Source organism: Humulus lupulus, chromosome X (assembly GCF_963169125.1).
Source record: "Humulus lupulus chromosome X, drHumLupu1.1, whole genome shotgun sequence".
NCBI lineage: Eukaryota > Viridiplantae > Streptophyta > Magnoliopsida > Rosales > Cannabaceae > Humulus > Humulus lupulus.
Genome location: NC_084802.1, coordinates 77355468 through 77367947, shown reverse-complemented (window position 1 = coordinate 77367947; position 12480 = coordinate 77355468). Strand labels below are relative to the sequence as shown.

The window sequence follows — 12480 nt, the reverse complement described above, 5'->3', positions numbered from 1 at the left end:
AGAAAGTTGTTGTTGTAATAGTTTCATTATTTGTTATATGTAAAATTTTAAGTCAATAATCATCCAATAATTTGTCTCTATTCAAACTAAACTATTGACCTTTGGGCGTGTATTAAGTTTATGTTTAAGTTTAGTATGTTTTTCTATTTCATTTCTGTCTTTCATATATTAAATTATAAATTGTATCTGAACTTGTACTTATAGGACTACTTTCATGTACTTGGTGTTTTTATGCAGTTGTTATTATGTTTCTTAATGAAATACATTTTGAATTAAAAAATAATACATTTACTAAGCGCACACAGTTTTTATGCGAAGGAAAATGATATTACTCTAGTGGTACATCCTTATGTTTTAATATTATTATTTTCTATGTTTAATAGTACAACCATTAATAGAAACCTGTTTCAATTCAATTCTATTATCATTTGTCTAGGCTATATATTCTTTTTGAGCAAAGCATTTCGAATCACTTCATAAATAAGAATTGTTTCAAAATACGAATCACAAAAGTGGTTGGTCAGTTTTTACTTAAGACGTCTATAAGACGTACTTAATTGTTTCAAAATGTAACAGAAATAAACTAAAAATTCTAAAAACATTCTGTCATTGTTTGTTAAATATATGAATTCTAAATTAAATTATTGTTTATCACTTGTGCATCAATGCTGTCCTCTTTGATGAGCGGGTAATGGTTTCCTAGACTTGGTCCACATGTTCTCGAACCGAGCCTTTGCTGTGCTGAATCGATTATCTGCTGGAGACTTTGATGGAGTGCACATGGCTGCGAGTGCGCTAAGTATGGCTGACGTTCACCAAAAGTTTTAGCTCAATTCTGCTTCCAGTGTTGCTGCACATTCAGCCAATGCTCATTATTTGCGTGGCTACTTATCCTTGCAGCTAATTCTAATCGTGCATCCTCTGGGTCAAATTGCCATACAAAATTTGATTTAGATTACATATAAAGAAAATTAGTAAGACCACCTTGATGAATCAAAACAAAGGCAGCTGGATTTACCTCATCGACATGGTCCTTTCCCATAAAGACAGACTCCATGTACTTCATCAAGTATACCCCACAATCAAACCTGTTTGTTGTTGGTGTAAGTTCCCCTTGCTTGTGGTAATAATAAATTCTCAAATTTTAAATTTTTAGGCTTGGACAGAGCAAATAACTGGTCCAGAGTCTTAAAATCTGCACATAAAATATACATTTATTAGCTGGTATGATATACACCTACGTATGTTCAATTATTTTAATGTCAAAACACACTCACAATTTCATTGGAAACCCGATGTCGAGAGGTCTTGTGCATTGCACTTTCCAAAGAATCCATCAAATTGACTGTCATGTTTTGCATATTGATATGGGATAGAAACCAATGGTGGGCACCTTCTGTTTGCAGAATTTGAACAAGCATCTGCAATACAATACATTCAAAAGAAAGAAATGCAAATCAAATATTAGTGTGTTATCACTCAAGCAAGTAGTACATGATACTAAAATTAGTAAATAATTAAGATTGAAAATACCTTATGGCATCAATTCAAATCTTCATCATAGTAGAGCTTTGACCACTCTTGCTCTCTGGCCATCCTTTCCACAGTCATTGAAGCGCCTAGCAGCTCCTTCTACAGAACAAAGACACCAATTTCCTCTCTTATTTGCAGCACAAATGATCAAACATAGAAGTACAATATGCAATATTAGTCAATACATTTTCTTTAAATGAAATTATACCGAAATACGAGTTGGCATAAACCAGACCCAACCGGATCCTGTGCCTTCATTCTTCCTTTCTTCATGGTTGAGGATTTGAGCAAAACAATCAATAACCTGGACTTAAGAAATGAAATAATAAAAACTAATAAAAATCTTACACTTCCAGCAAACTGGCCCTCTAGCCTCAAAGATCCCATTACATATCTAGTCACCTAAAGTTTCCCAAACTTGGATAACATACAGCTGCATCAATAAAATATTTTATGATGAGACAATGCACTCATATGAGAAAGTTATAAAAATTAAAGCATAATGTTCTACCTACCTTTGGTGTAGGATTCATGAAAAGAAGAAGCAGAAAAACAGGAACATTTGATCTATTATCCTCTTCTTTACAGTGAACGGGCCATCAACGATTCCACCAGATTGCTTAAATGCCTCGAATGAGTCTAAGTCAAAATCGTCATTAGGATCTTCATCCACATCTTCAACTTTCTTCCTCATTAATAATTACTGTCGCTTTCTCTTTGTTCCAAAGACTGACAATCTTAAAGAAATCATCCTCTTGCACTATCCCTTGATCCAATGTCCCCTCATCCACATTTGCCTCTTCCAAACCATTCATTTGATCAGATTCATTTAAAGTGGTTACACTATCCGATCCCTCACCAACCTCTTTCAAAACATCCTTAGCAATTCCAGAAACCCCCTTCACTCCAGAAACCACTTGTTTCTCACTTTGGAGCTCCACGAGTTTGTAAGACTCTCATTTAAATGATAAAGTTTGCTGAACATTGGGAACTTTATAATTTTACTTCTCATTTCCAACTTCTTCCTCTCCAACTCCTTCATCTACGAGATCTCTCCCAAAGTACGTTAAAACAAACTTTCTAAAAAATCTCATTTCCTTCCTGAGTAGCTCCTCAGCCTGCATGACTTTTATGTCCACACGACTCACCTCTTCCTTCACATAATTAATAACTTGTGTCAGAACCTCATTTGTAGGCTTCCTAGAGGTATCTGATGCAACACTTGGTAGCACGACATGAGTCCTGGTCAGCTTGATCTGTTCAATAAATTTAAATACATATTATCATTAACATAATTCGATCAATAAAGAAAAAGCTTACCAAAACTCAATAAGAAACGTACTGCTTCACTCGTGTGACCGTTGTGGTCACGATTATAGCGATAAATGACCTTGCATTGTTTGGCATTCCAAAAATTGATTGGAGGAATAGGTTGGTATACAAAACCGTTACTCCAGTCCACATGCGTCAGATATACAAGATGGCAAAGGAATAAAGCATCAAGGTCATTGCTAAACGAACTTAAAAAAACAATAAATAAACAACTACGAATGAGCTCACCTGTAAGAGAATGGTGCAACCACTAACATTCTTCATGTTGTGAGTCTGATACCTAAATAATGGGTTCATTAGGTAACAAAAGCCCATGGACCCATAGTTCCTTTTGGAAATTCCACTAGTCTCTATGAGGGAGGGAAGGTAATCAGTACTAACATCAGTGTTGGCCTTCGGGCATAGCACTGTCCCGATGGCAACAAGATCAAACTTTATAACAAATAATGCATCAACTTTGGTGGATTCTTTCAAGTCCTTCTCCAAAGTGGTCAGGGAAACGGTGTACCTTTGTGCTCCCAAAAGCTCCTCAATTTCAGAAATGTCTCTGTCGTTCTCCATGACCACCGGTTCTCCCCCATCATTTACAGCCATAACATCTGAGAAAAATTGGGTAGACAACTGGATGGATCTACCAAACAATTCCATTCTGCTAGTTGAAGGGTCAACATGCTCTATGAGTAAGCTGACTATTCAAGTGTCAATGTACGGGTCCGCCTCCCTCATGAATGTGTCGAAACTGACATTCACGATCGTATCCTTCTGCTCTAGGCTTAGCAACCTTACAATATTAAACAACCTCTCGAAAGAGCATCTACTGTAAACTCGACGTGACTCCTCCTACTCCAATGTTGCCTCCTTGTCACTGATCTCAGAATGTTTATCTTTGTCCTCGCCACCTTTGACCTCCATCTCCTTCGGACCCATATCCTTTTTAGTTAAGTCTTCCTCCTGTAAGGGAGCATCCCCTCTCCACCATGCCTTCTCCTACACTGGCAGTGCCTTAAATTGTTTCTGTAGATTGTCCTTTGCCAGAAAATGATTGCAAGTAATCTATTAGCACAAGTACAAACAGGACAATAATTGGATAAAAAATAAAAAATAAAACAAATAATTAGTAATATGAATCAGTTCAAACTAACCTCTTTATCAAACATTTCCTTGTGTTCATCCAGATACGGTTTATACTGTGCTTTGCTGCATAAATACAAGTGAGTTATCAAATTAAATATAATTTAACAACATAGGTATGGCCATTGAAAACAATTCATAAACCGTGAAAATGACAAAGATATTACTAGAAGTGCTGCCATGCTGTAGCATTATCCTTCTTCGCATTATTCTCCACGTTCTCGGCTTCCACCTATCTTTTCTTCCTACTTTTAGGAGCCATGTTTGAAGACCTATTAAGCGTAATGGAATTTATCAATATACCAAATCTAATAATATATTAACTTACTAAAAGTATTTTCATTCTAGAGTTTCAGTTCAATGTCTAATTATCAATATAAGCCAATCTGAATAAGTACACATATTGAACGAAGCAGTACAATCGATTTCAAACCCTAAAAAAATTGAGAGAAGTTTGAAAGAATACCTTAAAGTACAATCAGAATCTCTGAAAAATCTTCCACTCTTTCAACCCTCCTCAAGAACTCCCATCCAAAATGCAATTCTTCTTGACTAGTTACAGAGATATGAAGAGCAAAATAATTTATGACATGAGAGAAAATGGGACTAGTGAAGACTGTGAAGACAGTTTTTGGGTGATTTGAGAGAAATGGGGTTAGGGGATAAATAGTTTTAAAGTAACTATCACGTCCTTATTAGATACTTTTTAAAATTTTTTTTTTTTTATTACAGAACAAGATTACATAATTTTTTAATATTAAATTTTCAACCGGCTTCCCTTCATTTAATATACCAATACCATACTTACCGCTACTTTCCCTACTTTCCCTACAAATTACAAATGTACCTATAACTAAGCCCATCCCTTAGACTTACATCCAACGACTACTGTTCCTTAACAAAACGGATTTCGTTTTCTCATGGGTGAGACAAAATCCATCCCCTATACATAAATTGTTGATGAGGAAATTTAACAACACCAAATCTCACTTGAATACTCACAATAATACTAAAAAATATACCTAGAACACTTGAGAACTAATGCGGGTATGCAAAAAATGTAAAGAACTGTTGGAAAAATTATATACATATTTTGCTTATTATCATGTGATTTCTAATTTAATCAAATATAAATAGAAATCCTGAAAGATGCATATATTTAAATTAAACAATAAACATACAGATAAAGTAAATTACTTACTTATGTGCAGCGGAATTAATAAGACTCTACCCTTTCAGTTCACTATCCTTTTGTCATTTCTTGATTGCTAGGAATTGCCAAGAACGGAAACACGAATGCAACTACAATCTTCCTCACCAATCTTTGATCAGCCTAACTATCATGAGCAATTTCCCCAACACACGAGATAGAGTTCTAGAATAGAATAAGAAAAAGTGGCTAGAAGAGTGTAATTCTAGGGTTTTCTTTACATTCTATAACATTCTATTTATAGATACATCAATGGACTTATTTTCTTAATTAAATCAATTGTAAAATAAAATATAAATAAAGCCTTATCATGGCCAGCCCACTCCATGTGGGTTGGACTCATGATGTGTGTCTTAAATTTAAGGCCCAATGGACTCAAATTCAAGACTCATTTATTTATCTATTTTATAATTAATTAACTAAATAATTAAATCCTTATTCAAATAAATTATTTATAATTTGAACATTTATTAAATATTATTTATTAATTTTAACACCAATTTTTCATTATTAATAAATATGTCAAATATTTTACATAACTCTCTTATTTAATCTAATTCATAATTTATGTAAATATAAAAAAAAATGAACTAGTCAATTCGATATTCTAAATTGATCATTAAATCAATTATTTGAGACATTTAGACTTGAATTAATCAAAGATGATTTGGGGACCATGGATCAATGAATACAAGCTATAATAAATTCTCATGAGTTTATATATAGAATAAAGTATCTCACAACTTATTAATTCTCCATGACTCCACTATAGACTCAAAATTGGACTATTGAATTGATAGAACATGTTTCCACCAATGTAAATACGTTATCCATTTTTATAACCATTACCACTAGTCAATCTTCTATCGATGACCTACCGATGAGTCAGGTGAATTTGACCATTTTACCCCTCATTGATATTTTATCCTTACCTCCCACTAAGTTCCTTATAAATGATAATTCCATAAACTTAATTACATAAATGAGTAATCAATCATTTAATCATTTGAACTAAGCTATTAAGGAAATCATCTTTTCACTTCTATTACGAAAGATATATATTTCATATCTATGATAAATAATCCCATTCAATTACACCATTGAATCTCCAAGATGTAAGTATTGGTTATGCCATAGGGTAAGCTTTGAACGGAAAAGTAAAAAATTTAGATAATATAATTAATAGAAATATTATCACTCAGAATTGAGATCGACTTGTCCTATAATCAAAGTTGTGACACAAATTAGATTTGATAATAACGATACTTATTTATCTATCAATAATAAATGTTGGACCTAATCTGATGTAACTATATACATCTGATCTTATCTACTTGGTCAATGTTTGGGATAATACACCACTCCATTGTGTAAGTAGATCATATCGTAGATTAATATATCAGTGAAAAGCCTATGCACTGGTTTAATCTTAGGAATATTTCTTTTGAACATATAATTACAATTATAATCCACTATGACATAGTCGCTAATATTGTAACTAGTCACCCATGTTCAAGATTTTATAGATGTTTGTATTAAATAAATAATCAGGTAGTAACACATGTGAGCAATGCAATTGATAAACAAAATGATTTCTATTATTTATTGATAATAAAATGTGTTACATAAGAAATATGATTTTACAAGGGAATAAAACCCAACAAGAACACAAAGATTATAGTGGTTCAACACATAAAATATACCTACATCCACTTGCTTTGATTTTGAGATTATTCTTTTATGATAGTTTGGGTCACCTATTTATAGTAGAACTTGGTGCACAATACAATTTTTAGGTCATTAATTGATAGTTTTTAAAAATAATCGATAATAAATAAATAAAATGAATTTAGTGCTTAAACTGTTAAGTATTACGTTGAAATGTTCATATTAACTGCCTTTAATGTCGGTCAAGCGTTTCTTTCATGAGTGTCTTGACCTCACAGGGTCTTTTATGGACATTGCATAAATGGTGCGAGGCTTGTTCGTAGTTGTCACACTTATGAGTAAGACCCATGTAACAAATATGAAATTTAGCTTCGCATATTGAGTGTATCATATTTTTAAGATCGCATAGTTGTTTCCATATAACATTTTGCAGTATGATTATTCGTGATCTGGTTTTGTGTGATGTGCTTAATTGAGCTAACATGGTTTGAGCAGCCATAGGCATGCAACGATCACATGTTATTATGTGAATGTGATTTCCTGAAAGGTCGTACTCACATTTAGGGTAAAAATACCCTATAACAATTTCCCACTAGTCTTGCGATGATGATGAATTGTCATTGTGAGACTTGATCTTCGTATACAGTCGAGGGGTAATCATTACACTAGGTGAGAGAAATGGGGTGTCGATTATGGAAAATGTAACGACAGTTTGAAATGGTACCTTTTTACATTTTCCTAGGTGCCACGTAGACATGTGCCATTGTCTATTGAATCTAGTAATCAGATATATATCTGCCTGTTTCTCCACCATTGGATGTACATAATCTTTCATCTTCTTCTCAAAATGTGGCCTATCGAGAAGGGTTTTCTTCACATATAAGTACCCCAAATTCGAATTTCAGGGTTTTATCATTTTCCCTCCTATTTGCCAACTTCTCATTTTTCTTCAAACTCCAGACACCTTTCCTCTTCTCTTTAGAAGTTTATTAGAAATTTCTTGATTATGCTTAGCTTGTATGCATTGAGGCTTTCATTGTTGATGCATGATAAACGTTTTAAGAGGCAAACTAAGATTTCAAAAGGTTTCAGCTAGTGTTCTACATACTTGTACTTTTGAGGCGTTAGCTTGCGAAGGTAGGCATTCTGGGCCTTCCAGTATTTACATGACCTTTTTATGCATGATCGTTTCTTTCCTTTATATGTTCGAACTAGAAATATGTATTACAAATGAATATGGGTACTTTCATGCTGTAACACTTTGAATGAACACACAATTTAGCTTAGAAAACTTTGAATCATCACCTGATTTAAGTTAGATTACTTATAATCCTTGCATGATTTTTAGCATAGAGCAGTTTGGATCCTCATCTATTTTGAATAATGTTTTAATACCATGGGAAAGGACACACACTCATTTTAGCACACACTGAGACCTATTCATCTTTTCAGATTTTTGTACAGACGATTGTCAGAACTGTGACAACAATGGGGAGGTATTCGAAGGGGATTCCTCCACTTCTTCTCGAGTCTATTTGAAAGCCTTGCCATGGACATCGACGTAATTCAAGAGATCAAAGTAGAATATATGAAATTTCCTCCTAATCCAGAACTATTACACTTTGTAATTAAATAGTGCTAAACTCGCTAAACTAGTCATTTGGACTTAAAAACATGTAATTGAAACTAACAACAGGTTTAGGTACTAAAAATTTCAGTAAAAATTCAAACATTTCAATAAAAGAGTTTGAAATTGTTACAAACTCAAAAATGAATACAAAAGCCGACCTAAGCGGCAAAATCAGGGTCCAACCATCATTCCAACTGATACCATCAGGTGTGGCGGTTGAGCAAGCCGAATATGTACACCCTACCCCTGAAGCTCTCCAAATAATGGTTGGTCCAGCTTTTCTTTTCCTTTACCTGTACCATTTAGCACCTGTGAGCCAAGGCTAAGCAAGAAAATATAATCATATTCATAAGCAGTAAATCATCAACCACAAAATAATAATTAGCATGCCTAGAAGTAATAGAGCTACTCGTGCATGCATTCAATCCAAATAAGTGACTATAGAGTCACACCAGGGCCCGATTCCCAATTCCCAATTCCCTGTATAACCAGCCTTAGAGATGGCTAAGCGTACTTGGCACTTATTATTTCAGGCGCCCATAGGGTCGTTCAAGCGTATATCACGCTTTTGGATTAGCATAACCACATCGGCTGACGTTCTGCACGCTATTGACGATCTTGACTCATAAGTCGAGCCTTTAAACCATCGACTTATAAGCCGAGCCTTGTGAACCCTCTTATAAGCTGAGCCTTTTAAACCAGATATATTCTTGACTAATAAGTCGAGCTTTCAATCAAATACCATAGACAGATCCTCAACTTATAAGACGAGCTTTTGGTCAGATACAATGGATAATGACTCTACTTATAAGCCGATATTTTCAGTCAATTATAATCGATAACCCTCGACTTATAAGTCGAGCCTTTCAATCATATATAACAGATAACCCTCGACTTGTAAGCTGAGCTTTTCAATCAGATATAGTAGATAACCCTCAACTTATAAGCTGAGCTTTTCAATCAGATATAATAAATAAATAATCATTACTTAACTCAGACATACACAACACAATCAACATTTTTAATAAAACATTCTCAGCATGGTTATAATCATGTTCTATAGCTGGGCCAAGCCCTAAACACAGACCGGGAGAAGTTTTCTTACCTCCTGTCTTGAGTGAATATTGTATGACGACCCCAAGTACGATCCTTACCTCTCGAGCCTAACGGTTCAACCTAGTTACAATCATAACAAGGATTAACTATCGGGAATCAAACTAATAAAGGCTTCCCAAGTCCTAGCCTCTGGGACCCTGAATTTTAGTAAACCGGGTAGTAGAACCATTCCTAAGCCCTTAGTATTGGGTTCCCAGCTCCCAAAACCTACATTTTATCTTTTACCCAATTAGAGCCACTGCGCACTCCACTAAGGGTTCCATTGCAATAAGTCAAGAAGCCCCAAGCCCAAAACTACAGGGCACGTGCTGCTGTGCAACTTGCCTAGCGCCGCGATGCCAAGCCAGTTCGAGACACCTCCTTTCCCCTCTGGGTTTATGTGGGCCGCGATGCGTCCTGCGAACCCAGAAAACTAGCGATTTTAAGAATCATAAACCCATCCAAAATTTTCCCAAAACATGATTTTAACCAGTTTCGACCATAATAATGGTCCCAGCAGCTCAGAAATACAGTATCCAAACCTTAAAACTCAATTGAACATCAAAATTCAATAAACTTCAAAACTCTAAAAAAAATCTGAAAACCAAACTTCAAATATTGAATTACCTCAGTTATAACTCGATTCCCATCTGTTAGAACCTTCAGCAGCATCTAATTCCCCAAAGCCAACTTTCCTCTAATCCTTAGAATTCAAGAGTTCTTAAAAATAACAATCACTTTGAGATAGAGAGAGAGTGTGAGAGAAAACGAGAAAGAGAGAGAGAGAGAGAGAGAGAGAGAGGGAATTTTCTATTTCTATTTGTTTAAATCAAACTGATAAGCTTCAACTATCTTAACGCAGCCCATGGTCCAAATGACCATAATGCCCTCACTCAAAATCCTCTCAAAGCCCCTAAAGGGAAAAATCATCATTTTACCCTCCTGTCTCACAATACACTTAAAATTCCCAACTAATTCCGCCAAACCCAGAATATCACTATTTTCCCCCAAAATATGACTCATATCTAATGAATCCTAGTAACTCACTGAATTACCGAAATACCCCTTTGCTCACCTCGAGCTGGGTATAAGTCCCCCATTGTGACTAAACCGCTATCTTGCTTGAAAGGATTGACACCCGCCGAATATCTCAAATTTATCCACATAATAATGTGGTCTCAGTCATGTAATCACAATTAGACCCTCAACGGTCAAAATTACAACTATTCCACTTTAATTAAACGCGGGCATGTTTCACATATTTAATACACTTAAACATGCATAATCAGTCATATAATAATAAAACCCATGCAATTCACGTAATCTCATAAATATTCAATTAATTCACATATAAGTACATAATATTCCAATAATGCTCTCTTGGCCCCCTAATCAAGGCACTAAGCCTTACTATAAATTTTGGGACATTGCAACTATCCCCTCCTTATAGAAATTTCGCCCTCAAAAGCTACATTAACAATTCAGGATTTAGATCCCGCATATCTGACTCTAATTCTTAGGTCGCTTCCTCGACCTTGCTGTTCCTCCATAATACCTTAACCAAAGGTAAGGTTTTGTTCGTCAATACTTTGTCCTTCCTCTCCAAGAACTGAACTGGTTGCTCCTCATAGGATAAATTTGTCTATAGTTCCAGATCCTTATAACTCAATAGATGAGTTACATATGACACATATTTCCAAAGCATTGAAATATGGAATACATTATGGACCCCTAATGACGATGGGGGAAGAGCCAATCTATAGGATACCTGACCAATCCTTTCCAGGATCTCAAAAGGTCCCACGAACCTAGGGCTCAACTTTCCCTTCTTTCCAAACTGCTTCACCCCTATTAATGGTGAAACAATGTGGAAAACATAGTCTCCAGCCTGGAACATTATGTCTCTACGCTTGGGATCAACATAGCTCTTCTGTCTACTCTGAGAGGCGAGCATCCGAGCTCTAATCTTCTCAGTAGCCTCATTGGTCCTCTGAACTGTTCCAGGACCCAAATATTTCCTCTTATCCATATCATCCCAGTGGATGGGTGATCTACATTTCCTGCCATACAACTTCTCATAAGGAGCCACTCCAATAGTCGACTGGTACTTGTTGTTGTAGGAAAATTCAATCAATGGAAAATACTTAATCTAGGACCCTTCAAAGTCCAGCACACATGCTCCTAGCATGTCATATAATATATGTATCATCCTCTCAGATTGTCCATATGTTTGAGGGTGACAGGTGGTGCTAAACTTCAGTTGTGTACCCAAAGCCTTCTACAGACTTCCTCAAAACATGGAAGTTAAGATGGGATCCTGATCTGACACAATGGACCTAGGAGTCCCATGAAGGTGTACTATCTATTTCACATAAAGATTAGCGTAATGATCCATTATAAAGTTCATCCTTACTCAAAAAATTGGCTGATTTGGGATACCGATCCACAATCACCAAAAATTAATCATGCTAACCCATTGTCTTGGGTAATCCCACTACGAAGTCCATAGTAATGTCCTCCCATTCTCACTCAGGAGTACCCAAAGGATGTAATAGCCCTACTAGTCTCTAGTGATCAGCTTTAACTTGTTGACACGTTAGGTACTTCGCCACATATTCACTTACATCTTTCTTAACCCAGACCACCAATGTAGCGATTTCAAATCCTTATATAACTTCGTGGTGCCTAGATGGAGTGAATATGGTGTGGTATGAAATTCATCTAGAAACTCCCGTCTGATAATAGAGTCCATCGGAACATAAATCCTCTCCAAGTATCTTAGGAAACCCATCTTTGAGAGAGTGAAATCCCTAGCCACTCCAGCTAGGATGTCCTCTCTATGCCTCATTAACTGAGGATCATTCATGTACCCTTCTCTAAT

At 35.5% G+C, this 12480-nt stretch overlaps 1 long non-coding RNA gene across 6 annotated transcripts; it reads right to left on the bottom strand.

Annotated features, from left to right (window-relative positions):
• Positions 1 to 477: 477 nt before the first annotated feature.
• Positions 478 to 5420, bottom strand: LOC133803232 (uncharacterized). Of its 6 annotated transcripts, none has more exons than XR_009877836.1 (12): positions 5198 to 5420; positions 4463 to 4548; positions 4164 to 4268; positions 4008 to 4062; positions 2876 to 3891; positions 2049 to 2789; positions 1882 to 1966; positions 1742 to 1800; positions 1534 to 1632; positions 1278 to 1421; positions 1019 to 1195; positions 479 to 921 (listed from the first exon to the last, which is right to left on the bottom strand). It is a non-coding gene; the product is annotated as an uncharacterized LOC133803232 (long non-coding RNA). The 6 variants fall into 6 exon arrangements; XR_009877837.1 differs by lacking the exon at positions 5198 to 5420 and having other exon boundaries at positions 481 to 921; positions 2876 to 3215; positions 3374 to 3891; positions 4463 to 4662; XR_009877839.1 differs by lacking the exon at positions 5198 to 5420 and having other exon boundaries at positions 478 to 850; positions 4463 to 4664.
• Positions 5421 to 12480: the final 7060 nt, after the last annotated feature.